This window comes from Macaca nemestrina, chromosome 5 (genome assembly GCF_043159975.1).
Source record: "Macaca nemestrina isolate mMacNem1 chromosome 5, mMacNem.hap1, whole genome shotgun sequence".
In the NCBI taxonomy this organism is placed as follows: Eukaryota; Metazoa; Chordata; class Mammalia; order Primates; family Cercopithecidae; genus Macaca; species Macaca nemestrina.
Genome location: NC_092129.1, coordinates 43,345,192 through 43,372,057, shown reverse-complemented (window position 1 = coordinate 43,372,057; position 26,866 = coordinate 43,345,192). Strand labels below are relative to the sequence as shown.

Sequence of the window (26,866 nt, the reverse complement as noted above, 5' to 3'; positions counted from 1 at the left end):
CGTACATATGTGTGAGTATTTCTACTGGATAGATACTGAGAAGTAAAATATTTGAGGCAAATGGTATATGCATTTCAAATTTTAATAGATACTTCCAAATTTCCTTCTGAAGTGGCAATACTAATATACCCTCCCGTCAGCAGTATGTATACAAGAGTTTCAACTTACTTTTTTTTTTTGAGATGAAGGCTTGCTCTGTTGCTCAGGCTGGAGTGCAGTGGCGTGATCTTGGCTCACTGCAACCTCTGCCTCCCAGGTTCAAGCAATTTTCCTCCCTCAGCCTCCTGAGTAACTGGGATTACAGGTGACCGTCACCATGCCTGGCTAATTTTTGTAGTTTTAGTAGAGAGAGAGTTTCACCATGTTGACCAGGCTGGTCTTGAACTCCTGACCTCAGGTGACCCACCTGCCTTGGCCTCGCAAAGTGCTGGGATTACAAGCGTGAACCACCGTGCTCAGCCTCAACATATTTTTTTAGTGTGGCATTTATTTCTATGTTTTTAGGCAGGCTTTAATGTTTAGCTTTTGCGTACATTTCTATTATATGGTATGTTCTGGGACTACAGTTAGCACATACATATTTAGTAATGCTTTTAATTTGAAATAGTGGTAAATGTGAAATCATTCCTATACCACTGAAGCAGCAGCAGCACACTGAGAAATTGTGTCACCCTTAAGTCTCTCTCCTTTAATGAGGCATATGTGAAACACTATTAAAATGCTGCCTGTTGCTATTTATAGTTGACATTGATGGTTTCCTACCAAGCATTCATCTTCCCTATCCTTTTCTTATTAGCAGAAGCCCCCACCTCCTTTTTCTTCAGAAAAATGACCCCAATTCAGAGAAATTTGTTGAAATACCGTTTTCCTTGCCACTTGACTTTTTTGTTTGTTTGAGACAGAGTCTCTCTCTGTTACTCACTGGAGTGCAGTGGTGCAATCTCAGTTCATTGCAACCTCCACCTTCTGAGTTCAAGTGATTCTTCTGCCTCAGCCTCCTGAGTAGCTGGAATTACAGGCATGCGCCACCACACCCGGCTAATTTTTGTATTTCTATTAGAGATGGGGTTTCACCGTGTTGGTCAGGCTGGTCTTGAACTCCTGACCTCAGGTGATCCACTCAGCCTCCCAAAGTGCTGGGATTACAGGCATGAGCCTCTGCGCCCAGCCAATAATGCCGTTATTTTCGGATGCAGGGAGGCCACCTGCCTCATTCTTGGCTTCTCTGGCTTTTGGAATGGGTGAGTAAGTGTGGACCAGTGCCCCAGGTCTAGCCATAATTACCTTTGAGTCTTTGGGTGGAACTGTCGAGATAGGATGAAACTAACACAAAGGAAAATGGAGCTGAGAAGGAGTTCTGTGATCACCTGTTTTTTGCTTTCTATCTCTGGACTCTTCACATTTTGTTTTCTAAGTTGTGGTTTTAGTATTTGCTACTGAATGCCTAACATATTGCCTCCAAATCTAGCTTTTCTTGCTCCTCACATCTTGGTTGGCTCAGAAGGGGACATTTTGGGATGAGGCATTGGTGGGGCCCTGTGGGAGCAAACAGCCAACCTCTTTCTTGTGCAGGTTGAAACAGGTGAGGGTGATATGGGAAAGAAAAGTGAGAATTTCCTGTAAACCCTCAGGCTCAACATCATAAAGGAGGAGTGTGGCAGGGGGCCTAAGATGCATCACGCAACTGAGCCCATATGTGCCTTAAAATGGACATTTCGTGGAAGGATGACATTGATGGTGGTCACTATCTACTACTATAGCCATATTGGCAGTAGTAATAACAGTGAAAATTATTGAGTATTGGTGCCTGCCAGGTGCTGTGCTGAGCACTTTACATTTATGATCTCATTTAATCTCTAGAATAATGGTCTGAGATAGATGACATGGATAGCACTACTTTTTATAGGAAAATGAAGTTAGGAAAGTTGGTTAAGGCCACATGGTCAGTGGTGATGGTGGGGCTTGAGCAGCCTGATTCTTGGGCTGTGCGTGAGCCCCAGCGGTGCATTGCCAGCTTGCCCGAGCAGCCTCGACTCTGCGTCTCACATTCTTCCTGACATCCACATTCCTCTATAGCTTTGGTCCCAGCTCACCCTCACACCACGTCCAGCACCATTTCTATGAGCTTTGACCTATGCATTTTGCCCACCCTTGGTGGCGTAGGCAACATCCATTTGCTTGTCTGCCTTTCTTAGCCACTTTATTTGTAAGTAATATATTTATTGGGAACTCGCCAGCATATATTGTTTGTATCAGCATTTCTTAATCTTTGGAGATTGTGGACCCTTTAGATAGGCATTATTCTCCCTAACGAAAAAAGTGTGTATAGTGTATGCATGTAAATTTGCGTGCAATTTCATGGAGTTACAAATACTCTGAAAACCAGTTTCTCTTTACATGCCTAGCGTCTTCTAGTAACCAACAGAGTAGATGGGCAAGACAGTGGGGTTGAATGAAATGTTCCTGTTATGTAAATATCTTTCCTGTGTTCTCTTCCTAATCCCCTAAAGGGAGGGATGGTCTCAATCTTTGAATGTATTTGTATACTATGATGTAACTGGCACAATTATTTGTCTTATAAATTATGTAGCTTCGTTTGTAGTGGCAGTTGAAGGAGGCCGCTCTGCTTTGTTTTTTGCCAAATTATTTTTATTACAAGTAACTGCAGTTTGTAGTTAGTAGTCATTGATCAGGAATTTTCTTTATGGGAAGTTAACTGGACAAAGTAGAAATAAAATTTTCGGTATGGGTAACAAGTTTTATCAAACTTAATAGGCTCAAGAAATGATTTTGTGCTACAGATCCTACTACAGTATAATGTTGCCTATTTTATAGAGAAAGCAGGAATTCTTGAGTTCACATTGAGTTGAAACTTATTTTAAAATTTTCAACTCCATTTTTTATCTGTTTCAACTGACTTGTACTTAGGGAACTTGAAAATGACCTAATTTCTTCCAAGGCCAACTGTTAAAATTCTGCTTCATGTATGAATTACAGCTTTTGTGTTTGGATTATTGGTGCTAAGATTTAGAATCTTGAGGCTGTATTGTTGGAAACTGACTTCCTTTTTCTCAGAAATTACTCAGTATGAGAAACATGTCATTCAAAGTAATTTTCGTGATTTTCTGACAGGCAGACATGTTAGTGCCTTTCAAACAAACTAAAGCCTTCATTTAGTAAGATTTATCCTCTCTTGAGCTAAAATATGTCCTTTGAGAAAGTGTTTTCTTGGTCTAGAATTCTTTTGTTGGCGCTCACTGTTGCAGAAGAGCATTCCCTGCTGCGCAGTTCCGCTTGGTCCTGCAGCTAGACAGTGAGCGGAGCTGACAGGGTTGAAGGTTAGCATCCCAGGACTTGGGGGACCTCAGGCCTTCCTTTGGGGTGCATGGGAATGCCACAGTGTCTCCAAGGAGGACCTCTAAGGTCCAAAAGAGGCATCCCGCCCCCTCCTTCTGTCACTTATCTTTGGAGCCTCAATTGTGAAACTTTTGATTCTGTTTCTTAGGAGGTATGAATTTGAAGACATTACAAAGTACCCATTTGGTCTCCTGAACATAATTCCTTGGAGTAGTTGTCCTTCTGAAACATACCTCAGCATTTAACTTTAAAGCCTCATGGGAAGGAAGGAAGTCGACAAGAAACCCCACTCTGTGATTGTGACTCCCGGCGGTCCTTGCATGTATGAGGCATTGGTCACAGCTTTTGTTCTTGCTTTTGTTCCATGTACCACAACTTGTTTTTCTAGAATTCCCCAAGCTTTTGTATGCTGAAGAAAAAAATCAAACTATCGCAATTTTAATCCTGATTAGATTCCATCTCACTTCCAAGTCAACTTCATAAAAACATACGAAGTTTTAAGGTGTGGTATGCTAAATTGAAAATTACATTGCTATAATATTCTTTGTTTGCTTTTTTTGTTTACGAACCAGACGAAGTAGTTTGACCTCTCACTTGTTTCAAGGCTAATCTGGGTGAATACTTTTGTTTTTGTTTTGGTTGGTTTTGTCCAGTGATAGTATATTTAGAAATAATGTTCATAGCAATAAGGTCAGAGACTTGTAAGAGGGAGACTGACTGATTCATCTTTCTGTTCACAGCATTAACACCATAGCTGTGTTCAGTGAATGGATGCATTTATTACTTAGCACTTAAGAGTGTCAGGCGTGATGCTAATTTCCAGAGATCCAAAGTTGAATGAAATGGAAAAGGGAAATAAAGAAGAGGAAATAATTCCCAAACAGTGTGGAGCATTATGTACAGATGCATAGGTTTTGATGGTAGCACCTGGGGGCACCTCCTTTTTGAGGATGTCCTATTTTAGCTGATTAAAGAAGTAGCACAGGGGCTGGGCACCATGGCTCACGCCCGTCATCCCAGCACTTTGGGAGGCCGAGGCGGGTGGATCACAAGGTTAGGAGATCGAGACCATCCTGGCTAACACGGTGAAACCCCGTCTCTACTAAAAATACAAAAATATTTGCTGGGCGTGGTGGCAGATGCCTATAATCCCAGCTATTCGGGAGGCTGAGGCAGGAGAATGGCGTGAACCCATGAGGCGGAGCTTGCAGTGAGCCGAGATCCTGCCACTGCACTCCAGCCGGGACGACAGAGCGAGACTCTAAAAAAAGAAAAAAGAAAGAAAGAAGGAAAGAAAGAAAAGAAAGAAAGAAGGAAAGAAAAAGAAGTAGCACAGGTAATCCGGATGAAGGTGGGGTAGGGATACTGCCAGTCACAAAAAGCACGGAGACAATAAATGGCATGAATTTGCTGGGGAATATGGGCACTGAGGACACAATGCTAGGTGACAGGTGTTAAGAGACCTATGAAGTGGGTCTGTGACAAGGGACCTTGTCATAGACGGCTCTGTAAAGCATACAAAAGATACTTGATCCCAACCTATTTAATTGATCAAGAATGACAAGGGCTGTGGGGCTTAGTATCGTTTTGTTATTTTGAAATGTTGTGATGATAGTTGATGAAATTAATTAATCATACTCTATCGCAGATGGAAATGAGACAATGGTAACAGTTCTTTCTCTGTGGGGAATGAAGTATTTTGGTTGCAAGAAGAGGATGAAGGTGCAAGCTCTTTCCTCTGCAGCCTCTTCAGGCCGGAGGAGCCTGTGTGGGTTGTGATTTGTGGGTGGCTTGTCATTCTGTGGGTGGCAGGCACAGCAGGGGGCTGTGAGAATGCAGGAACAACTTGTATACACAAAGTACTTTGCAGTTTTGTGAAGCCCCTTCATCCATGTTATCGATTCTGAACTCACAAAATCCCTTTTTAAAAAGCAGAACAGCAAACCTCTCCAGTTACTCCTATAGTTGAAGTTCAGAGAAGTTAAGTGAGATGTTCAAGGATATGCAATTAGAAATCGAAGGATATTAATAAGCCCCAAATTTATGACTCTGGTACTCATGCACTTTCCACATTACCACACTTCTGCCTTGCTTGATAGCTGTTCAAGAGACCTGGCCATTTTCCTCTCAGAACTACGTGTAGTTCCCTTCAACAGAGAGACTGTTGAGTGAACAGATTCTTAACAGTGTAGAAACTTACCTTAATCAAATGACTATTGTGTTGAGTCTGTTCTCTGAAAGCAAAATTATTTTAGTCATATGCTTCTCTGTGATGAATTTTTGCCTTTATATTTGTTTCTAATGTCTTAGAAATAGCTTTCAAATCAAAGTCATGGTGGGGAGACACAATGTCAGTGAAGCTGGAGCTAGAACAGTTGTAAGATAGCGGATGCCTTTGTCTTTTTGTGCTTTGAGCTGATGAAAATCTGTTCCATTTTTGACTGCCACAGTATTTTAATTCTGGTAAACTTTTTTTGTGGGGGGTGAGAATGTGAGAGTTTATATTTTTATTTGCTTATATGAAAAGGTAATTATACAAAAAAGAAATTAGCCAGGCGTGTTGGCGTGCACCTGTCATCCTGGCCACCCGGGAGGCTGAGGTGGGAGGACTGCTTGAGCCCAGGAGGTTGAGGCTGCCGTGAGCTGTGATAACACCACTGTACTCCAGCCTAGGCAACAGAGCAAAACCCTGTCTCAAAAACAAACAAAAAAGGTAGTTAGATGAGTACATGCAAAAAATGGTGAAATCCAAGTCAGGTCTGTTGTCTAGTTAACTGTGCTTTGTGCCAGTCAGTTTTCTGTTTCTGATAATGTGATGCAGATTATGTAAGATGTTACTATTGGGGGAAGCTGAGTGAGGAGTATACCAATCTCTGTACTATTTTGGCAGTTTCTTGTGAGTCTATAATTATTTCAGAAGAAAAGGTAAAAGAAAAGTAATTAAGATATGTCAGTCAAGTAAGTCAGATATTTTCCTTAAATTTGAAACAATTTGTCATGACTAAATTGTAGTGCAGGCTGGGTGCGGTGGCTCATGCCTGTAATTCCAACACTTTGGAGTCTGAGGCGGGTGGATCACCTGAGGTCAGGAGTTCGAGACTAGCCTGGCCAACATGGTGAAACCCGGTCTCTACTAAAAATACAAAAATTAGCCAGACTTGGTGGCACATGCCTGTAGTTCCAGCTACTCAGGTGGCTGAGGCATGAGAATCGCTTGAACCCAGGAGGCAGAGGTTGCAGTGAGCCGAGATCACACCACTGTACTCCAGTCTGGGTGACAGTGCGAGACTGTCTCAAAAAAAATTATTTTAAATAAATAAATCAATCATAGTGCAAATAACATACTCATAATTCATTCATTCATTCACCAGATAATTGTTGAGTTCTTTACTTTCTGCCAGGCATTATTTTAGTCGCAGAATCAGAGAGCTGTGCCTAACTGTAAGGGGTTAACCAGAAAGAGCCTTCCCTCCTTGCTTCTTAGTTGTAGAGCAGGGCTTACCCTAAGCTGTAGATTTTAGGGATAACATTTATGCTTTCTGCAGAAAGTATCCTTAGTGTTCATTAGATTTTTGAAGTTTAAGGACTGGTGCCATAGATGATTACTTCTCATACATGGCTTTTCATGAATACAGGGAAGCCTCTGGCATTCTGAATGCATTAACCTGATTAATTGTCTTTGGGAAACTTGAGCTATGCAAGGTACCTGTCAGACTTCTTTATTTTTCTTTTTAGTTGACTGATGGTAAAGGTGTTGGATACTTAGAAACAGTTTGACTTCTGAAATGAAAATATTTAGAGCTACTTAAGTTGATCCATGTGAGCCCTGATTTTTGGGGTGGTCAACTCACTTAGCAAAACTTAATGCAGATGATGAAACTTAATGCAGATGATGAAACTTCTAAAATGTTTTTGCAGGAGCTCTTGTGTGAGGTGTCATACTGAACACTGTATGCGTACTGAACACATTTTTGTTGCCCCATCCATTCCAAGGGGCCAACGTGCCTGACACATCTCTTTTATTCAGAGTCTGTGTGGTGTGTAAAATTAGTTCCAGGTAAGACTTACAATTCATGATATGTTTTACACATTCTCTCTTTTGTATGTGGTTGGTACAGGTATGAGATTTTTCTCTTAAAGAAAAATGAAAACCAGTCTTAAACTTCCATCAAATTACATTGTCCTATAACTATACATATTTTCCTTGGTAGCGTTTAGTGTGCCTGACATGCTTCTGTTTTAAAGGGATGAGATGCTCTTAGAATAAGAGACTTAAAGTACGAGAAGGGGAGTTTGAACTAAAGTCTGACTGTATCTACAAGAATTTATAATGGTAATTTTCAAGTTTGTCTCTTGTCATTAGACTTTGAGCCCCTTGAGGGCAAGGCTGAGCTCATTTATGTCTGTTTATTCCTCGGCTCCTAGTGTGGGATCTAGCAGCCTGTAGGTGTCCAGGAATTGTCTGTTAAAAACCTTCAAAACACTATTTACAGGCACCACCAAACCTCATAGTGCTCACCCAGGAATGTATGGGAAACCTTTACACTAATCAAAGATCCCTGTTGGCTAGAGCACTGCGTGTGGTGGTGTTTTTAAAATGCTCAGAATCCAGACTGGCACAGTTGGCTCATCCCTGTGATCCCAGCACTTTGGGAGGCTGAGATGGGTGGATCACTTGAGCTCAGGAGTTCAAGACCAGCCTGGACAACATGACAAACCTCATCTCTACAAAAAATAAAAAAAATGTAAAATAAAAAAAAACCCTTCAGAATCCTCAACTAGTGTAAATATTCCCCTCTCAACATACTATTTGACTTTAAAAGCTTAAAACTGATAGTTATATTTTGGCCATTGCTTAAGTAGCTAATTTTGGGAGTGGAAGGTATCTTCTTTCCATAAAAGAAAACCAGCAAACAACAATGTGAGCTGAATTAATTTTTGTTTATAATGTACTTTCTCTGTTTGTTTGGAGGGCTTTCTCTGAGGGTGCTTCATAGATTTAGCTATGATTTCCATTTTAGATTTATGAACTGTCCAGGAAGGAGTTCTGTTTTAATTTGTCACAACACCACAGTCCCTTGAAGGCATGGATTCTTAATGCATCTGATGAGGAGAATGTAATTTTAAACACTTACACCTACCAATGATGAAAATAACAAAAGGCATGCTATATTCAGTTCCAAGTGGATTCTCTTCATCCATGGGAAATGATAATGTCCCATATTGTTGGAAAAAAAATAAAATTACATGAAACAAACATTTGTAAATCTAACAAAATTTGCATTTCCATGGAAACTGAAATTGAAAATACAATAACCGGCTGGGCATGGTGGTTCACGCCTGTAATCCCAGCACTTTGGGAGGTTGAGATGGGCAGGATTGTCAGAGGTCAGGTGTTCAAGAGCAGCCTGGCCAACATGGTGAAACCCCTTCTCTACTGAAAATAGAAAAATTAGCTGGGCATGGTGGCAGTAGCCCATAATTCCAGCTACTCTGGAGGCTGAGGCAGGATAATTGCTTGAACCTGGGAGATGGAGGTTTCTGTAAGCTGAGATAGTGCCACTACACTCCAGCCTGATGACAGAGTGAGACTCGGTCTCAAAACAAAAACAAAAACAGAAACAGTAACCGTATTTGCACATAAGAAAGTGAAAAACCTAGGTATAAATCGAATGAAACATACAAAATCTGTATGCTGAAAATTACAAAATGCTGATGGATAAAATCAAAGACCTGAATACATGGAGAGACATACCATGTTCGTGGATTGGAAGACTCACCATAGTAAATATATCAATTCTGCAAATTATTCTATAAATCTGACACAACTTTTTGTAAATTGATAGTGACATCAAAATAACAAGCTCAAAACAACAAGCTTAAAACATCAACCTGGTATTTCATGTTCACATCTTAAAAATTCCAGGTTAATTAGTAGTTACCATTTTTCCGTATGCTGCTCTCATTGTAGTCCTATGAAATAATGATAAACTTATCGGCTTTATAGGTTTGCAATCTGATAGATCTTTTAATGAAAAAGTTAAAGTGTGTACATTTTCTTATTCTTTAGCCTTAGTTTTGGTTTTTGTTATTGTTATTAAATACATTCTTGAGTTTTTGTGATACTGTTGCTGGATTTAAGAAAAACTCTTTTTTTTTTTTTTTTTTTTTTGAGATGGAGTCTCACTCTGTCGCCAGGCTGGAATCCAGTGGCGTGATCTGGGTTTACTGCAACCTTCACCTCCCGGGTTCAAGCGATTCTTCTGTCTTAGCCTCCCGAGTAGCTGGGACTGCATGCGCGCTTCATCACATCCAGCTAATTTTTGTATTTTTAGTAGAGACAGGGTTTTACCATGTTGGCCAGGATGGTCTCGATCTCTTGACCTTGTGATCTGCCCACCTCAGCCTCCCAGAGTGCTGGGATTACGGGCATGAGCCACTGTGCCCGGCCAAGAAAAACTCTTATAATCAGTATTAATCATTTTAGATTCACGTAAGAGTAAATTTTTAAAAATAGTATCCCTCTTGTATGAGTTTTCTGCATGACAGGTGTAATTGAGCAATAGCCACACAAGTGTCTAGGGATGGCGCTGCATGTGTAACAAAAGGTTAAAGGGTTTTCTAACAGATTGCCAGCAGTGTTTTACATTTCCTGAATGATCTAAGTGTGGTTTAGCTTGGGACTGGAGAACATAACAGATTTAAAAAATAACAATGAATATGGTTGCTCTGTTAGAATTAAAGAGTTATTTAAATAAAGGCAGGCCAGGGAGTATTATCAAAAGATTCCCAACAATCCTGGTGAGTTTTACTTTAGAAAAAAGTTCTGAGATAAGTGATTCAGATTTATAGTGGAACCAGATTTTATATTCATTTCTTTCCAGTTTAGTCCCTTAAAAAGTAAATGAAGGGACATAACGTTTGAATAGAATCCTTTGTTTTCTATTGACTTTAATGCTTTCATAATCATTATGAGAAAATACTTTCAAATGATTTACACATGATTTAGAAATGCAGGCAGCCCTTTCCAAGTGATTATTGTATTCTGACATACAGTGATATGTGTAGATATATCATGTTACAGAATGAAGTGGCCATTTTTGTGGGATGAATTTTCTAAAGAACATGTTGAAATATTGGAAGTTAGGGTTATTTTAAAACATGATTTCCTTCTCTCACAAATTACAGTGTTTGATCCCCATAATTGCCAGACTATAAGCTCTAATAGGGATAGTAAGATCTAAGTGTCTGTTTAGCAACAACATTAAGAAAATTTTAAGTATAGCTCTGAATTTTAAAAGGTATTAATATTATTTTTCATTTAAATTTATAGTAATTTAATGAGAAACAAATGGCTTAAACCCAGGGAAGCAAGGATTATAATTGATTTTTTTGAGCAATGTTCTCTTTTGGTTACAAAGTAAAAGGTAAAATAAAAGTTTAAAAGCATTTGGAAAGAATGTTCTTTGGTTTTGTCACTCAGTAACCTAAAGTTTAATGACTCTTTATAGTGCTGATAAACACTTAAATTTTTGCAGTAGGCATTGCTAGTTCAAATTGAAGGAAGGTTGCCAGGCTCATGCCCATAGTCCCAACTACTTAGGAGGCTAAGGCAGGAGGATCCCTTGAGGCCAGGAGTTCAAGGCTGCCATGAGCTATCATCTTGCTGCTGCACTCCAGCCTGGGCAATAGAGTAAGAGATGGTCAAGAAAAGAAAAGAGGAGAGGAGAGGGGAGGGGAGGGGAGGGGAGAGAGCATCGAGTGGACCTTAAAATACCTCTGTGTTACTTCATTTTAATTAATTAATTTTTTTTTTTTTTTTTTTTTTTTGAGATGGAGTCTTGCTCTGTTGCCCGGGCTGGAGTGCAGTGGTGTGATCTCGGCTCACTGCAGCCTGTCTCCCGCGTTCAGGTGATTCTCCTGCCTCAGCCTTCGAAGTAGCTGGAATTATAGGCGCCTGCCACCACACCCAGCTGACTTTTGTGCTTTTAGTAGAGACGGGGTTTCACCATATTGGCCAGGCTGGTCTTGAACTCCTGACCTCAGGTGATCCACCCACCTCGGCCTCCCAAAGTGCTGGGATTACAGGCATAAGCCACTGCGCCCGGCCTTACATCTTTTTATATAGTACAGGTTACCATAAAACACTAAATTATGTAGAATTTGTTTTGAAAAAATATGTAATAGAATTCAAAACAATTAGGTAGCTCAGAATGTGTTCTTAGGTTATACTCTGTGCCTGGGTCAAGAGGTAACAGACAAATCGGATCCAAACTTTACAGCTAGATGACTTGGACACACGAGAACAGGTGACTCGCTGATGATTAAACAGGTAATCTGATGGATCTCCAGGCCCTGAGCTCTGGCCTTGGAATCTTGCACTTTTTGCAGTCTGATGTTTGGAAACATAGGGGTGAACCTGAATTAAAGAGAAATCCATGTAAGGCCATTTATTTTAATTTCATCTTCATTATTGTACTTAGAGTGTGAGGATGCTGTCATCATAGAATGAATGAATGCAGGGTTCAGTATTAGTGGGATTATATAGCTTCTCCCACCCTACTACAAAGAGGTGAGGAAATGCTGGATGTCGTTTTAGCCTGGTCAGCAAATCCAAATCTGTGAGCAGTGTGGAGAAAGGGTTTATGTTCACATATATTTTTAGTAGTTCTTAGAAGAAAGACAAATGCTGATTTTTTTTTTTCTTAGATGAAGTCTTGCTTAGTTGCCCAGGCTGCTGGAGTGCAGTGGCATGGTCATGGCTCACTGCAGCCTCAAACTTCTGGGCTCAAGCCATCCTCAGACCTCAGCCTCCAGACTAGCTAGGACTACAGGTGTGCGCCATCACACCTGGCTATTTTTTTTTTTTTCCTTAAGATGGAGTCTTGCTCTGTCGCCCAGGCTGGAGTGCAGTGGTGTGATCTTGACTCACTGCAACTGCCACCTCTCAGGCTCAAGCAATTCTCCTGCCTTAGCCTCCCAAGAAGTTGGGACTACAGGTGCCCACCACCATGCCCAGCTAATTTTTGTATTTTTGTAGAGACAGGGTTTCACCATGTTGGCCTGACTGGTCCTGAACTCTTGGCCTCAAATGATCCACCCACCTCAGCCTCCCAAAGTTCTGGGATTACAGATGTGAGCCACCACGCCTGGCCTAATTTTTTAGAAAATTATTATTTGTAGAGATGGGGTATCACCATGTTGCCTGAGCTGGTCCTGAACTCCTGGGCTCCTATGATCCGCCTGCGGGTCCTATGATTGGCCTCCGAGAGTGCTGGGATTACAAGCGTGAGCCACTGTGCCCTGACAAAAGCTGATTTTTAAGAAGGTGGGAGACAGTTTCACCTGCACCACCTTCTCTTCTGGGAATCATCATCAAGGTCACTGATGACATTATCATCATCACTGGGGAAGTGCTGGCACACCCTGTAGGTCACTGCTTCTCACTCATAAGAAATATTTTTAATATCTTTTTTCTACCCTGAAATGAGTATTGCATAGGCAATATATGTCTATTCATGCATGCTTAAAAAGTCAATATAATGTTCTACCTGCAACGTAAGGAGAAATTAAAGAAGGCCATTTCTACCTTTTCATATTCATTGCTTAGAAAAGACTGTACTTACTGGAAGATGGAATACAACCGTTAGATGCTTACATGTGTGTGGAATTACCACGATGAAAAAGTTAGTGACTCAAACACTACAAGCGGTTAGGTGGTCAGTGATGTGATTTTTCAGAAATGGTGAACAATTCTTGACAAAATTCCAAAGTAAGCAAACTAAAGTGATCTTTCTATTCAGTGTTAGCAGTGTACCTGGAAATTTTGGCATACATTAAAGTCAAACACAAACATTATATTCTTATGTAATAAAAATATCATGAGAGGTTTTTTAATCAGCGTAAACATCTAAAGCCTTTTAAATCTATCAGAACATAGGACAATATACTGTCACACACATTGTATGATTTCTAGTAAACCTGCTGCCTGCCCACCAAGTGCCAGTGGTGTTACCCAACTATCCTGATGACCCAGAATGCCCCACACATTTCCAAGATGGCTGCTAGGGTGAGGCACTACTCTTGTTGAGAACTTCCTTTCATTTTTTCCTGCTTTTTGATGATTTGCTTACTGTTTAGAAGTAGGCACTCTGTCATACCTTGTAATTTTTCTTGTTCTCATTGGGTGTAGTTGTGTGGTGGGCGTGGTGAGGGAAGAAGAAAAAATTGTAGTTTGTAGTGGTGGGTATCAGTGATCTGTATCAGTATTTTGAAGTTTGTTTTTTTTTTTTTTTTTTTTTTGCATTCACGAGGCAAGATGAAACTCTTATCCTTAATAGTGCTTTGACACCTCAAAGCAGTATCTGATGTGAAGCAAAAATTTGCGTTTTGCATTTTTTTCAAGCAAGTGGGAAATAAATCATTTGCTTGACCCTGTTCTTCTTCCTAGTTAACCTGGAGATTATGTTAAATATTGTTGTGAAAGGAGTGTGAATTGGAATGTTTCTTAGGAACACCTATTTAATATTATTGACTGTAAAATTTTGAAGCCTGGCAACCACTGAAATTTGGGCATCACAGTAGAATCAGTCATGACCCCTGGGTGTGACTCTGTCATTTATAAGAGTGTTGCTGTGTTTGACTTGTATGTACCAGCAATCAAGCTGATAGAGTTGAAACAGTATTGCTATGACATAATAGCAGGGGCTTTTTATAATATTGTCCCCAAATCATGACAATTGTGTTGCATTTCAGATTTATACCTTTTAAGGATGCACTTCTCTGCATGCCCCATCCCTATCCCTGGTGCCCAAAGCCATGTTTGTTCAAGGAGCCTGGTCCCCAGTTTCAGTGGAGTAGATGAGGTTGAACAGTAGTCCCAAGATGGCAAGGTCTCCTTCTAGAAACTGGTATTGAAAGGGAAGAGGAAGAAGGAGAGAATGAATGGGAGAGAGCAAAACTGAGAGATCCTATTTCTCTGGGTAGTAGATTTGGGTGCTTGGGCTGAAATCAAGATGTTGGCCTGGTTGATTCCTTCTGAGGGCTGTGAGGGAAGGATCTGTTCCAGGCCTCTGTCCTTGGTGTGTAGATGGTCGTCTTCTCCCTGCGTGTTTTTACAGTGTCTTCCCTCTATGCATCTGTCTCTGTGTCCAAATTTCCCCATTCAATAAGGACCGGTCATACTGAATTAGGACTTACTCTAATGACCTTATTTTAACTCGATCACCTCTGTAAAGACCCTATCTCCAGATATGGTATTAGGGTGTAGGACTCCACCATCTTTTTTCAGAGGACACAATTCACCACCTAAGAGGTGCTCTAAGCCACTGCCCTGCTGTATGGACTGGGAAGTACAGGAAGGTGATTTGCAGAGACAAAGAGTAAGACACAAACGACATGGGAAGAAACGACTTCACAGATTATTGACTCTTTCCCATTTTTCCTGGAGATGAGTTGTATTCCTAACCTTGGATTCAGTGAGCTACCACTGTGGGCTTCCAACATGTTCCCATTGCTTAAATGTAGTTCCTGTATGTTTAGCTAAAAAATGCTAACTAATATGATAACCAAATTGGGACAGACATTGTAGTATGACACTCTAAGGATCTGGGTGTTACCTGTGGGTCTTGTGAAGCCATCGCTGGTTAGATGAACTGGAAAAGGGAGGCAGAAAGAACTCTTAGAAGCCTATTCTCATGGAATTATGAGGTGAGGGAGAGTAAGGAGGAATGGAACCTGTAGATTTTGGTTCTTTTTAGAGTACCTGTTACTGTACAAGCCCTTTCATTTAACTGGGGCCCACATTAAGGACATGGATTAAAGAGATTCAAAGAGGGAGAGGGAGGAACCCATGCTGACTTGGAACTTTCTGCTTTAGGCGGTGGGGTTGATAGGTTTGGTGTTAACTTGACAGAGACTGTGTTTGAGGAAAGACAGAATTCTGATTTGGAAATGTTGAGTTGAGGACATAGACAGCCAGGAAAGCTGGGCATGGTACCTGAGGTGCTGGTGCTGAAAGCAGTTTTGGAGAGTCATTTGTTTCATGCTATGCTGGTGGAAGCTGTGTTGACTAGAAGCTATCACCAGGGAAAAGAAGAGAGAATCCCAGAAAGGGCCATGTATGAACATCACCTTTGGAAGTGCAGTCTGAAGAAAAGGGTCAGCAAAGAAGATGAAAACAAAGAAGCAGTCACCTGATGTAGCAGTGAGGCTTAAACACACTCCACAGACATTTATAATTTATAAGCATAGGGGGGGCAAAAGTTGTGAAGTTGTGTTGCTGTGGGTAGAGGCAAGAATTGTGCATTAAAAAAATGGAGGCATGGCTGGGCATGTGGTCTTGGCATTTTGGGAGGCCAAGGCAAGAGGACTGCTTAAGGTCAGGAGTTTGAGGCGAGCCGGTGAAGCATAGCAAGACCCTGTCTCTACGGGAAGTGGGGGGAAGCTACTCTGGAGGCTGAGGTGGAAGAATTGCCTGAACTCAGGATTTCAAGGCTACAGTGAGTTGTGGTCTCACCACTGTACTCCAGCCTCGGCAACAGAGCAAGACCCTGCCTTTGAAAACAAAAACACACACAAAATAATAATAATAATAATAATAAAAATAGAGGCAACAGCATAGATGATTCCTTCAAGATTTCGAGAAGAACAGAGAATGATTGCTTGAAAGGAAGGCAGGATGGAAGAGATTCCCACAGGAAGGGGGAAGCCCACATTCCTCCAAATATATGCTACTTAAAATAGCCACTATTTATTGAGCCATGCATAATGTGCAGCACTGGCTAAATGCTTTATATACATTATCCAAGCTGCCCTTTCACACACGCGTGAAGCTTGAGAGGAAACATCAGGCAAGTTACCAGATCCTTCTGTGTCCCTCAGATACATACAGTTTATACAAGATCAAACCGGTTAGAAAACTCAGGTCTATCTAAATCTAAAGCCACCCCATCCCTCCCTGAAAAATCTCTCTATAACAAAAATGAATTCAGAGTATCAGCTAAATACGAAAACAAAACAAACAAAAAAACAAAACAAAAAAACCCAGGAATTAAATTCAGGCCATCTCTTGTAAATTTTTAAATGGGATTTGCCAAGCATTCTGCCTTATTGAATGAAGTGAATGACAATAGGCTAAAAAATAAATGTAGAAATGGCAGTAGGAGGCACAGGGTTTGGAAAGAAACTGATCTGGGGTTAGATGTGTCAATAGGAGTGGAACTTCAGACTTACTAGGTGGCAATTTGGGAGAAAATATCAGGTAATAGAAAGTTAGGCTAGCACTTTCGATAAGGTCTCCAATGCTTGTCAATACCGAAAGGAGAACAACTAAGCAACATGGATGTGAGTGTCAGAAAGCAAGAAGGGCATATGTTTGAAACCAGACTAGGAGATGAGAAAGTCAAAGATGAACATAGGAAAATTAAATAGAAAGGAGAGAGTGAAAGGGACCCTCCAACCCCCTCAAATGATAACTATCAGTAAGAATGAAAGGGACAAATTCCATTTATTCATTAATGAATTCCATTAATTAGTTCTCCATTGGGTAACATTAATACATGCCACATCTTTTATTGTATATATAAAAGGGTATGTGTAAAATAAAACCATGCATTTCACAAATTTCAAAGCTACATATCATTTGTTGTAATGGTGCCTACTCACTCACATTCCACTGCCTTCCTGTCTTCCTGAGTGTTAACCCCACTAACATCAGACCACGTGTTGCCTTCCTTCATCCCTAGGTCTTTAGCAGTTAGTTTCCTCTCTACCTGGTGTGTGGTGGCCCTCAAGAAATACATATTCATTCCATGTGTTAATTCATTTCCACCTAATGCAGGATAATTGAGAGATTGAGGTCTTCATTAAAGGATTTCAGATACCTATCAACAATTCACTAGCTCAGTAAAATACATACTTTTGTTTTATCTGGAGTTGGAGCTAAGAAATATGAACTTGTAAGTTTACATTAGATTTCCACATTTTTAGAATGTTGTCTGTTACCCTTAGCTTTTGATTACAAATCCACATTTCTCTTATTTTTAACCCCGAAAGACCTACTGGTAAACCTACTAGATACTTTTATATTTAAATGTAGCTGTCAAATTGATATAAGGCTATATGTGACATAAAAGAATGATGTTTGTTTTTGCTTTTTTTTTTTTTTTTTTTTGAGACAGGGTCTCGCTCTGTCGCCCAGGCTGGAGTGCAGTGGCGCGATCTTGGCTCACTGCAACTTTTGCCTCCCAGGTTAAAGCTATCCTCCCACCTCAGCCTCCTGAGTAGCTGGGATTACAGGAATGTGCCGCCACACTTGACTGAGTTTTCCATTTTTTTTTTGTAGAGATGGGGTTTCACCTGGTTGGCCAGGCTGGTTTCCAGTTCCTGAGCTCAAGTGATCCTCCTTTCTCAGCCTCCCAAAATGTTGGGCTTACAGGCGTGAGCCACTGCGCCCGGCTATAGCAATGTTTTGAGTTTTTTTGTTTTTTAATTTTTTTCTAACTTTTAATTGAAAGATAACATGCATACAGGGAAGTGTGCATACTTCATTGCTTTTGGGTGTGCAAGGCCGACTTTTCACGGTAGAGGGTGATTGGTTTGTCCTGCTGCTTATAGGTACTTTACCAGCTCGTAATGTTCACTTCTTGGTCTCCCTCATGTGCAGCTGCTAAAGGAAGCAGGGAGTCCACACTAAAATCACCAAAAAGGAGCAACAGGTACCTGAGACCTGGAAGTGAGGCATATGATGATGTTTGGTTTGAATTTTGGACTAAAGTTCTGTGACGATTAATAGCACAGGCAAACAAATGTAAAACTCGTCAAATCAATAGTTATATAGATTTTACTATTAAAAGGAAATAACAGTATCTGAAATGGAATTAAAATTCCAGGCTCCTAAAATCATTACCTGTAAATTCTTTGTTCTTTATGCTATATGACACCAGATCAAAACTTCACAAACTAACAAAGCATTTTTATGGATTGATGCTTCATATGCCAGCACTTAATTAGGCTTTTGTATTCTATTTGCTATTTGGAGGTCTTAACTTTTTTTGTTGTTGTTGAGATGGAATCTCACTCTGTTGCCCAGGCTGGAGTGCAGTGGTGTGATCTTGGCTCACTGCAGCCTCCACCTCCCAGGTTCAAGCGATTCTCGTGCCTCAGCCTCCTGAGTAGCTGGGATTACAGGCGCCCGGCACCACACCTGGCTAATTTCTTATATTTTTGGTAGAGATGGGGTTTCACCATGTTGGCCAGGCTGGTCTCAATCTCCTGGGAGGTCTTAACTTTTTGATTGCAAGGTGGGAACCCTGAGCACTTGAAACTCTGCTTGAGAGAGTTTTTCTGTCCCGCTTAACTCATGCAAGGTAGGAATGAATAATTTGCTGCTGCCACTGCCTCTAGAGACTATTTTAAAGGATTATCTCATGAAGCTTTCAGAACTCCCCCCCGCCCTGCCCCACCAGTTGAATGTGGGTGAGAAACGGATGTGAACTTAAAAACTTACAAAACTTGGTTAACCTCTTAGGAGCAGCTCTGCTTAAATTAGCTGCATTGAGCTCCTCGATGTCCTTTTGTGGTGCTGCTGATTCTTTCAAGAACCTTGGCTGCCTTGCCAAATGTATCACTCCTTTATAATCCTAAGTGTTTTAACAAATGAAATACAGTTCAGTTTCTGCGCTTGGTTTTAAATGTCATTATGTGTCTCAGCAATCCACTTAGTCCATCAAAATCACATTTTGACTTGTCCACATAATCCTTTTAGACTGTTTCTGGATTTATTAAGTGCTTTTCATGCAGTTGATGAAAAAGCTTTCATTTTAAAAATAATTTCCACATGACGCTGGAGGCCTCCCATTGTAGTTTAACAATAGTTGAGATGTTGTATTGTTTATTCAAAACTGCCAAGTAGCGTCAGTGCTGGTGGATGGGAACCCTGGATGGAGTGCTGGGAGAGCCCTGGAGAGGTAATTTAACCTCTTCGTTGTACAGTCCTGATGTCCAGTGGGTTTCAGCAGCGTGTCTAGGTTGACTCCATTGCCAGGCAGAGATAGATTCTGCCTCCTCTGCCCCTTTGCCTTCCTTGGATGAATGATTGACCACTGGAAGGCATCCAGACCATTACCTTTCTATGCCTTTTCCTTTGCATAAGACCTGCAGAGGAAAACATACTTTCATCCTGGATATTTTTTGGTTTTAGCTTCCAAGTAGGGGTTATGGCCTTTTTTTCTCTTGGGATTGGGAAGAAGGGCAGTGTTGGAGGGGAAGAGACCCAGAAACACCACCATGCTAGTAATAAGGAGGAGAAAGTCGGGCCATATTAGAGTCCCTCTGCCAGTTATGTAGATCGTGGAGCATAGGTGCAAGGTTGGCATGGCAGCCTCTGGACCCCTCACTTTCCACTTTCTCTTACCCATTGTCTCCATAGGACTCAGTGTTTTGTTTCCAAAATCTTTCAACTTTACCTGTATGATATGCTATTCTTACCCATTCGTTGTAGATAAATATATTTTCTGCTGATTGAAAAAATTCAGAAAGGAAAGAGGGAGATAATCTTTTTATAATTGATTCCAGGTTCGCCTATGATATTGAAGTTATTGAAATTCACTTTTGTAAAACAGACTTAATATATCTGTTTTAAAAAAAGAGATAGGGTGTCACTCTGTGGCCTAGGCTGGAGTACAGTGAAAGGATCACAGCTTAGTGCAGCCTAGAACTCCTGGGGCGCAAATAATCCTCCCACCTTGGTCTCCTGAGTAGCTGGGACTACAGGTGCTTGCCACCACACCCGACTAATTTTTAACTATTTTTTGCAGAGACAAGATCTCGTTATGTTGCCCGGGCTGGTCTCACACTCCTGACCTCAAGTGACCCTCCTGCCTTGGCCTCCCAAAGTGCTAGGATTACAGGCATGAGCCACTGTACCCGGCCTGTATCTTTAATTTTAACTCTCTTCCTCTTCTTAGTGGCTGGTCCTTTTCCTGACATATACTGTCTAGAGACTATATGCATAAAATAGCTCAAGGAAATATTATTTAGAAAGAAATAGTTTTCAAAGAATCACTTTTTATTTTCTGTAGGTGATTGATTGACGTGCCTAGAAGACCTGCAGAGGCCTACGCCTGTGATGTATGCTGTACAGTAGGCTTGGCATCAGCCTAGTGGGAATCTCTGGTTTTGAATTTCTAAAGTGACTTGCAAAGGTCCAAGACATATAGTGAAATGTTGAGTTGCAAATTAGGGTCATGTGCTGGATGGGGCTTGTGCTGGGGAACAGGATCTGGGCTCATGCGTGAACCAGCAGCCAGCTAACCACAGCAGTCGACCCCTGAACGAGTTTTGTAGTGCACTCCTCGTTTTAAGCACTTTGCTCCTTTCAAAATACATTTTTCTTTCTTTGTGAAAATCATCTAGAAAAGAAAAAGCCCACTTTTGAGTGAGAGATACAGATTTCTTTATCTGTAAACTTGGGGACTCTTTAAAGTCTTGCTATGTAGCCCTTTCCTTGTCAGTGTCAATGTGCGCAATTTAAAGTACCTGCACTCTCAATTATTTGTCTATTGTCTTGATCTTCCTAGGAAGCAGAGGAGTAGTTTTCAGCTCTGGGTGCTGCTTGCTGGGAATCATATTGTATTTTGTAGATTTGGCACTGGGCCCATACATCTGTAGAGTGAAAAGCTCCCTAGGTGATTCTGATGTACAGCCATGGTCAAAAAGCATTGAAATAGACAAGTACATGAAGATCTAAGAGTTCAGGGAAAATACTCAACGACTTTCACGTCAGTCCCTAAGAACAGGTACAGGGGCTGTTTTTGCTTAGAGCCAGGGAGCAGTTGCAGAAGCCCAGCAAAATTGGCAGTCCTATTGGCAATAAGTTAAGCTCTCAAGGATTTAGTTCTACATAGGTTCATTCTCCCAAATGACTGAATAGATACTCCCACCTTGTCCTGAAACAGTTGTGAATGAGAGTCTAACTGTTCTTTGCTACTGAATACCAAAAATACTGGTACTTTAGCCAAACCCTTTCTCTGTTGCTTAGAAGCTGCTGAATCAGTGTAGTGCATTTCTCCTATTTTATCCACATCCCCCAACCACATAATTAATGTGATCAAAATAAACTGACCCCCACCACATCCCTGGACATTTACAGCAACATTAGCATGTCAAAGGCTGGGAAAGTCCTGTAGTGAACAAGACAAAAAACCTTTTAAAAACTTTGTTCCCCCTAAGCTTATTTGCGTAGGAAGATCCTTTTGGCTCCTACACCTACAACTGAACAGTTTTTCCTTAACACCAGTTTGGGAAAAACTGCCCAAGTCACTTTTCGATTCAACAGTTTTCTTAGAGTTAACTTCTGACAGCTGAACCTCTCTTTAAAATCCCCTTTGAAGTTGGGTCTGAGTTAACAAATGGAAGGCTTGGCAAAGCAGTTTACTAATTCATAACTCTATCCCTCAGCTTTCTTTGTGTTGCTAAATACTATCATCTTTGACCCGAAAGGAAGAATACTGCTAACAAGTAAATATTTGAAAGGCCCCATGAAGTATAATGGGCATGAGTTTGTGCCTGGGGAGACCGTCTGCTGGATGAAAGAAATGACTCACTTTTCATCTCCTAATGAAAGTGAGTTTGTTGTTTTACAGTAGGTTGAAAGGAAGTATTTTGAGTGCTAAGGGCTAGATTTCCTTTTATTTTTAAATTTAGCCATTGGCCTCACTGATTCGAGGGTTGCGTGTTAAGTCGTCATTCCTAAGTGTATCAGCACTCTCTGTATGAGTGAATTAGCATGATTGTGAATGAATGAACTCTGTGCTACCAAAGCCCAGTGTTTGGAACAGTCAGAGGAAACGGAAACGTGACTCACTGATGTACTTGAAGACTATCAAGGGGGAATCACGAACTTCAGAGCCAGACCTGAAGCATGGGAGAGTGGGCAGAGCCTGGACTGGGGCAAGGACAACGGGATTCTAGTCCCAGCAGTGCTCCTGACTGCCTCCGTGACAGTGCCGGAATCTCTCAGAACCCGTCTATCTCCTATGAATAATAGGAGTTGTGAATTATTTGTCACTCAGATCATTTCCAGCTTCAAGATTCAATAAATCTTTGAATTCTACTGATTCTCTGGTTTGTGTGGAAGTGGGTGTGTATGTTTTAATGGCTTTCAGATGGGATTCATCAAGGCTCCATTAAATAAACTTTATTTTTAAAATTTGAAGTGAACTGCAGTCACAGAGTTTGGCTAGGAAAGTCCATAACAGAAAATAAGGAAGCAAGTAAACTTTGATTTATGTGGCTGTGGCGTTTGATATGTAAAATGATATGTGTGTGATGCTTTTGGAGAAAGGTTATTGTCTACAGGCAAAAGTTTTGCTCCATCACAATTGCCTTTAAAAAGCTGAAGTAGCTCCTAGCTACCCTGTTTCATATGTCTTATGATGTTTAGAAAATATGTAGACCAGCCTACTAAAATACATCTGCAGACCTTTTTACTTAGGGGCAATTACCTGCATACCTATCAGTTTTCACTTTTTAGTTCTGGTTATGTGGGTGTTTTTGTTGTTGTTTTGTTTTTTTGTGGGACAGTCTCGCTCTGTTGCCTAGGCTGGAGTGCAGTGGAGCAATCTTGGCTCACGGCAGACTCCACCTCCTGGGTTCCAGTGATTCTCATGCCTCAGCCTCCCAAGTAGCTGGGACTAAAGGTGCACGCCACCAGGCCCAGCTAATTTTTGTATTTTTAGTAGAGACAGGGTTTCGCCATGCTGACCAGGCTCTTCTCAAACTCCTGGCCTCCAGTGATCTGCCCGCCTCAGCCTCCCAAAGTGCTGGTATTATAGGTGTGAGCTACTATGCCTGGCCTGTGTAGTTTTTACACAGTCATTTTTGTATATGAAGAATCTTGTGTTCTGTTTTCATTCAGTTGTTTTCTTTCATGCGGGCTGAATTGACAGGTACCTTGAAATGTGGGTGTGGGACCTATTAGAAATTATCTGTGCAATCTTGAAAAGTGATAATGTGGATATTTACTATTGTGTTTTGGGGAGCAGGAAGCAGTGTAGTTTTCTTGAGGGTGATAATTAAATTTTCTTTAGTTTGATTATGGCTGTGAGAATGCATTTATTGTCATGGAATAATTGAGCAAAAAACCCAAAAAACATTTTCAAATGGGAACTTTCAAAGTTACAGTAGTCTCCCTTCATCCATGAGGGATAGGTTCCAAAGCCCTCAGTGGATGCCTGAGACCATGGAGGCTGCAGAACCCTGTACACATTACGTGTTTCCAATCTGATAACCGAGTGGTCTGTTCAGTAACTCAGGAGAGTGTGTCCGCAGCGTGGCTCTGCTGCACAAAAGGATGATTCACGTGCAGGGCTAGACAGAGCAGGATGGTGGGAGATTTCATCACGCAATTTAGAACCGTGCTCAATTGAAAACTGATGAATTAGCTGGGCAGGGTGGCTCATGTCTGTAATCCCAGCATGCTGGGAGGCCAAGGCAGGCACATCACTTGAGCCCAGGAATTTAAGACCAGCCTGGGCGACACAGGGAGATATCTCTACCAAAAACAAAAAACAAAACAAAAACCCCCAAAAATTAGCCAGGCATGGGGGCGTGTACTTGTGGTCCCAGCCACTCAAGAGACTGAGGTGGGAGGATTGCTTGAGCTCTGGAAGTGGAGGCTGCAGTGAGCTTTGATCAACACGCCACTGTACTCCAGCCTGGGCAACATTGTGAGACTCCATCTCAAATAAATAATAAAAGGAAAAAGGAGAAAACTTAAGAATTATTGATTTCTGGAATTTTTCATTTAATGTTTTAGACCACAGTTGACCTCAGGTGCCTGAATTCAACTGCAGAAAGCAAAACTGCTGATAAAGGGGAGGGACTACTTTAAATAATATTTGATAGCTTTCATAATTTTATCCCTTTTTTGTGCAACTTAAGCCACAGTATAATATTTGCTACCAGTGTTCCCCCCTTGATAACTGGTATCAATAGTCCCTTACCTATTCCTTTTGCTGATTAATATGCTGCTGCAAATTCTCAAGTTCAAGAAGATAGGTCTGAGTGCCTCCTGAGTGCTCCGTGCTTGCCCCATACAGTCACTAGGTGGCGGTATTGCTGTTCTTTTTCTTGCGAGGAGGCGATTCCCAGAGGATTGCCCGAGATCCAATGGTGAATACACAGGCCTGCTGAAATCAGGATTAGAAGCCAGCCTTGCCTGATTCAAATATTTGTGCTATTTGCCTCTCTCTGTTGCTCCAGCATATTTTTGAGGGGGGGAAAGGAAAAGACTAAAGCCTTGCTTCTTAACATACGGTATAATTTTACTGACCATCCACTGTTAATTTTTTTCTTAAGGAATGATTATCACTGATGGACAGGAGAGGTGTCAGTGGTCTGACATCAGTAACCCACGGTGCAAAGGAGGGAAATCCCATATGACCAGGCAGCCTGGTACTATGCCAGTTCTCCCAGTGGAGAGGGTAAACAGCTGCTTTAAGGGTCAGGGATGATGCTGAAGAGGATGGAGAACTGAGGAGTCCACACAGACAGGTTGGATTCTGTTGTGGGGGATGAAATGGAAGGCAGAGGAGCTTGCGTTTGATGAGGTAGAGGCCCCAGCACAGCAGTTTGACAAGATCAGGGCTGGAGTTGGTGGTTGATTGGGCAGGATGTGCAGGCCAGAAGGAAGAATCAGAGGGAAGAGGGGCAGGGGCTTTCCTTGGGGAGTGGGGGGAAAGGGAGAAAGGAGGGGCTTGACTGCAGTTTTGTGCAAAGGGAGGTTGTCTTTGAGTTTGGGAGTGAAGGTGGGAGTGGGCTTCAGGGAAAACCTAAAGGTTTGGAGCAACCAGACCGACATGAAAGGTATGAGTAGGCCAGGCGCAGTGGCTCACGCCTGGAATTCCAGCACTTTCGGAGGCCAAAGCCAATGGATCACCTGAGGTCAGGAGTTTGAGACCAGCCTGGCCAACATGGTGGCTGTCTCTACTAAAATGCAAAAATTAGCTGGGCATGGTGATGGGCGCCTGTAGTCCCAGCTACTTGGGAGGCTGAGGCAGGAGAATCGCTTGAACCCAGGAGGCAGAGGTTGCAGTGAGCCGAGATTGCACTCCAGCCTGGGCAACAGAGTGAGACTCTGTCTCAAAAAAAAAAAAAAAAAAAAGAGAGTAGAAATATTGTAGAAAAACACTAGAGGCTGGCAATCAGGCTCAGAGCCAGCCCGGTCAGCACATTCAGTGTCTTTATTTCTGAGGTGGCTGGGGACCCACAGGAGCAGTGTGGGTGCCAAGGTGCAAGGGCCAAGGAAGAGGGAGTGCTGGGGACGCGGAGGCTGGGACTATGCCGACTCGGAGGAGCAGCCGGCTGAGGAGAGGCGATTTGCTGTCTGATGTAGAGGATCAGAGGTTATCAGCAAAGGGAAAGGAGTGTATTATCTAGAAAAAGAGGTTGAAGATGCAAAGGAGGAAGCCAGTTCATTCCTGCTGTGAGAAGGAGGTAGAATGAACAGGACAGGGAAGGCATAGATGAGGGTTTGGGGTAAAAGGAGGCTGGGGAGGGTGCAGGTACAGAGATCGTCACAGGTGACTCTACTGAACCCTCTGTGTGCTGAGCAGTGAGGGGCCAGCGAGTCTCTGCCAAGCCTCTCCATTGCTGCCTACCCCGAGCACGTGGTGGAAGGTGACTCCTCACCTGTGGGCAGGTTATGGCAGTGCCGTAGTGCACAAGCCAGCCAGGCCTCCGCTTGGCTGATGAAGGCCCCAGGTGATTCTCTGGCCCTTTCCTTACATACTCTGGTTGTCTAGGGTGGGCCCCGGGTCTGTATTTTAGTAAGCACCCCGCATCATTTGGGGGAACAGGTCATTTGATATGACCCCTGGGATGCTGGCACGCCCTCTGTGCTTTCTCCTTCACACCTCACCCATACTCTCCTGTGAATGCACAGGACACACTTCTGAGTGTTAATCTCCAGGTTGTTGAAGCTAATGGATTCTTGACTGCTTTCATGAGCCACCCTCAAGGTTTTAGTTGGATGCAGGATCCTTTGCGGGTTCCTACTGCAATTTTGGCGGGCGGGTGTTAGGATACAAATACTCCTTCCCTGATGGTCTGCCCAGCAGTTCTCTTCCCCTGCCTGTGGCTTTCTCAAGGATGGGTTGTTTTGTTCTGCCACCTGCTGGTCAACTACGGGCACTGCACGTGGTGTTGGGAGGATGGCTCCATATGGAAGGCGGGATTTCAAACATGATTTTCAGTGGGGTGTGTGGATGAGGTAAAAAGTCTTATTTTGGATGGGTGGGGATACTAACCACTATACTAACAAGAAGCCATTAAAAGTCTTATTTCTAATAGAGCCATCTGCTCTAAGTCAAACCATTTACCCTTAATGTTACCATATAACAAAGTTAATTTCTTCTTCTCTAGAGCTTTCTTTTCACCCAAACTTAAAATTTAATAACAACAACACATTTTAAGAGATCAGGTTGCTGTGTTAATCTCAGAAGGAATG

The 26,866-nt window shown here is 41.9% G+C and overlaps 1 protein-coding gene across 3 annotated transcripts in view; it reads left to right on the top strand.

Moving 5' to 3' along the window:
- LOC105465711 (NHS like 1) overlaps positions 1 to 26,866 on the top strand; it is a 273,877-nt gene that overhangs the window by 78,786 nt on the left and 168,225 nt on the right. The gene's annotated exons all lie outside the window — the stretch shown is intronic.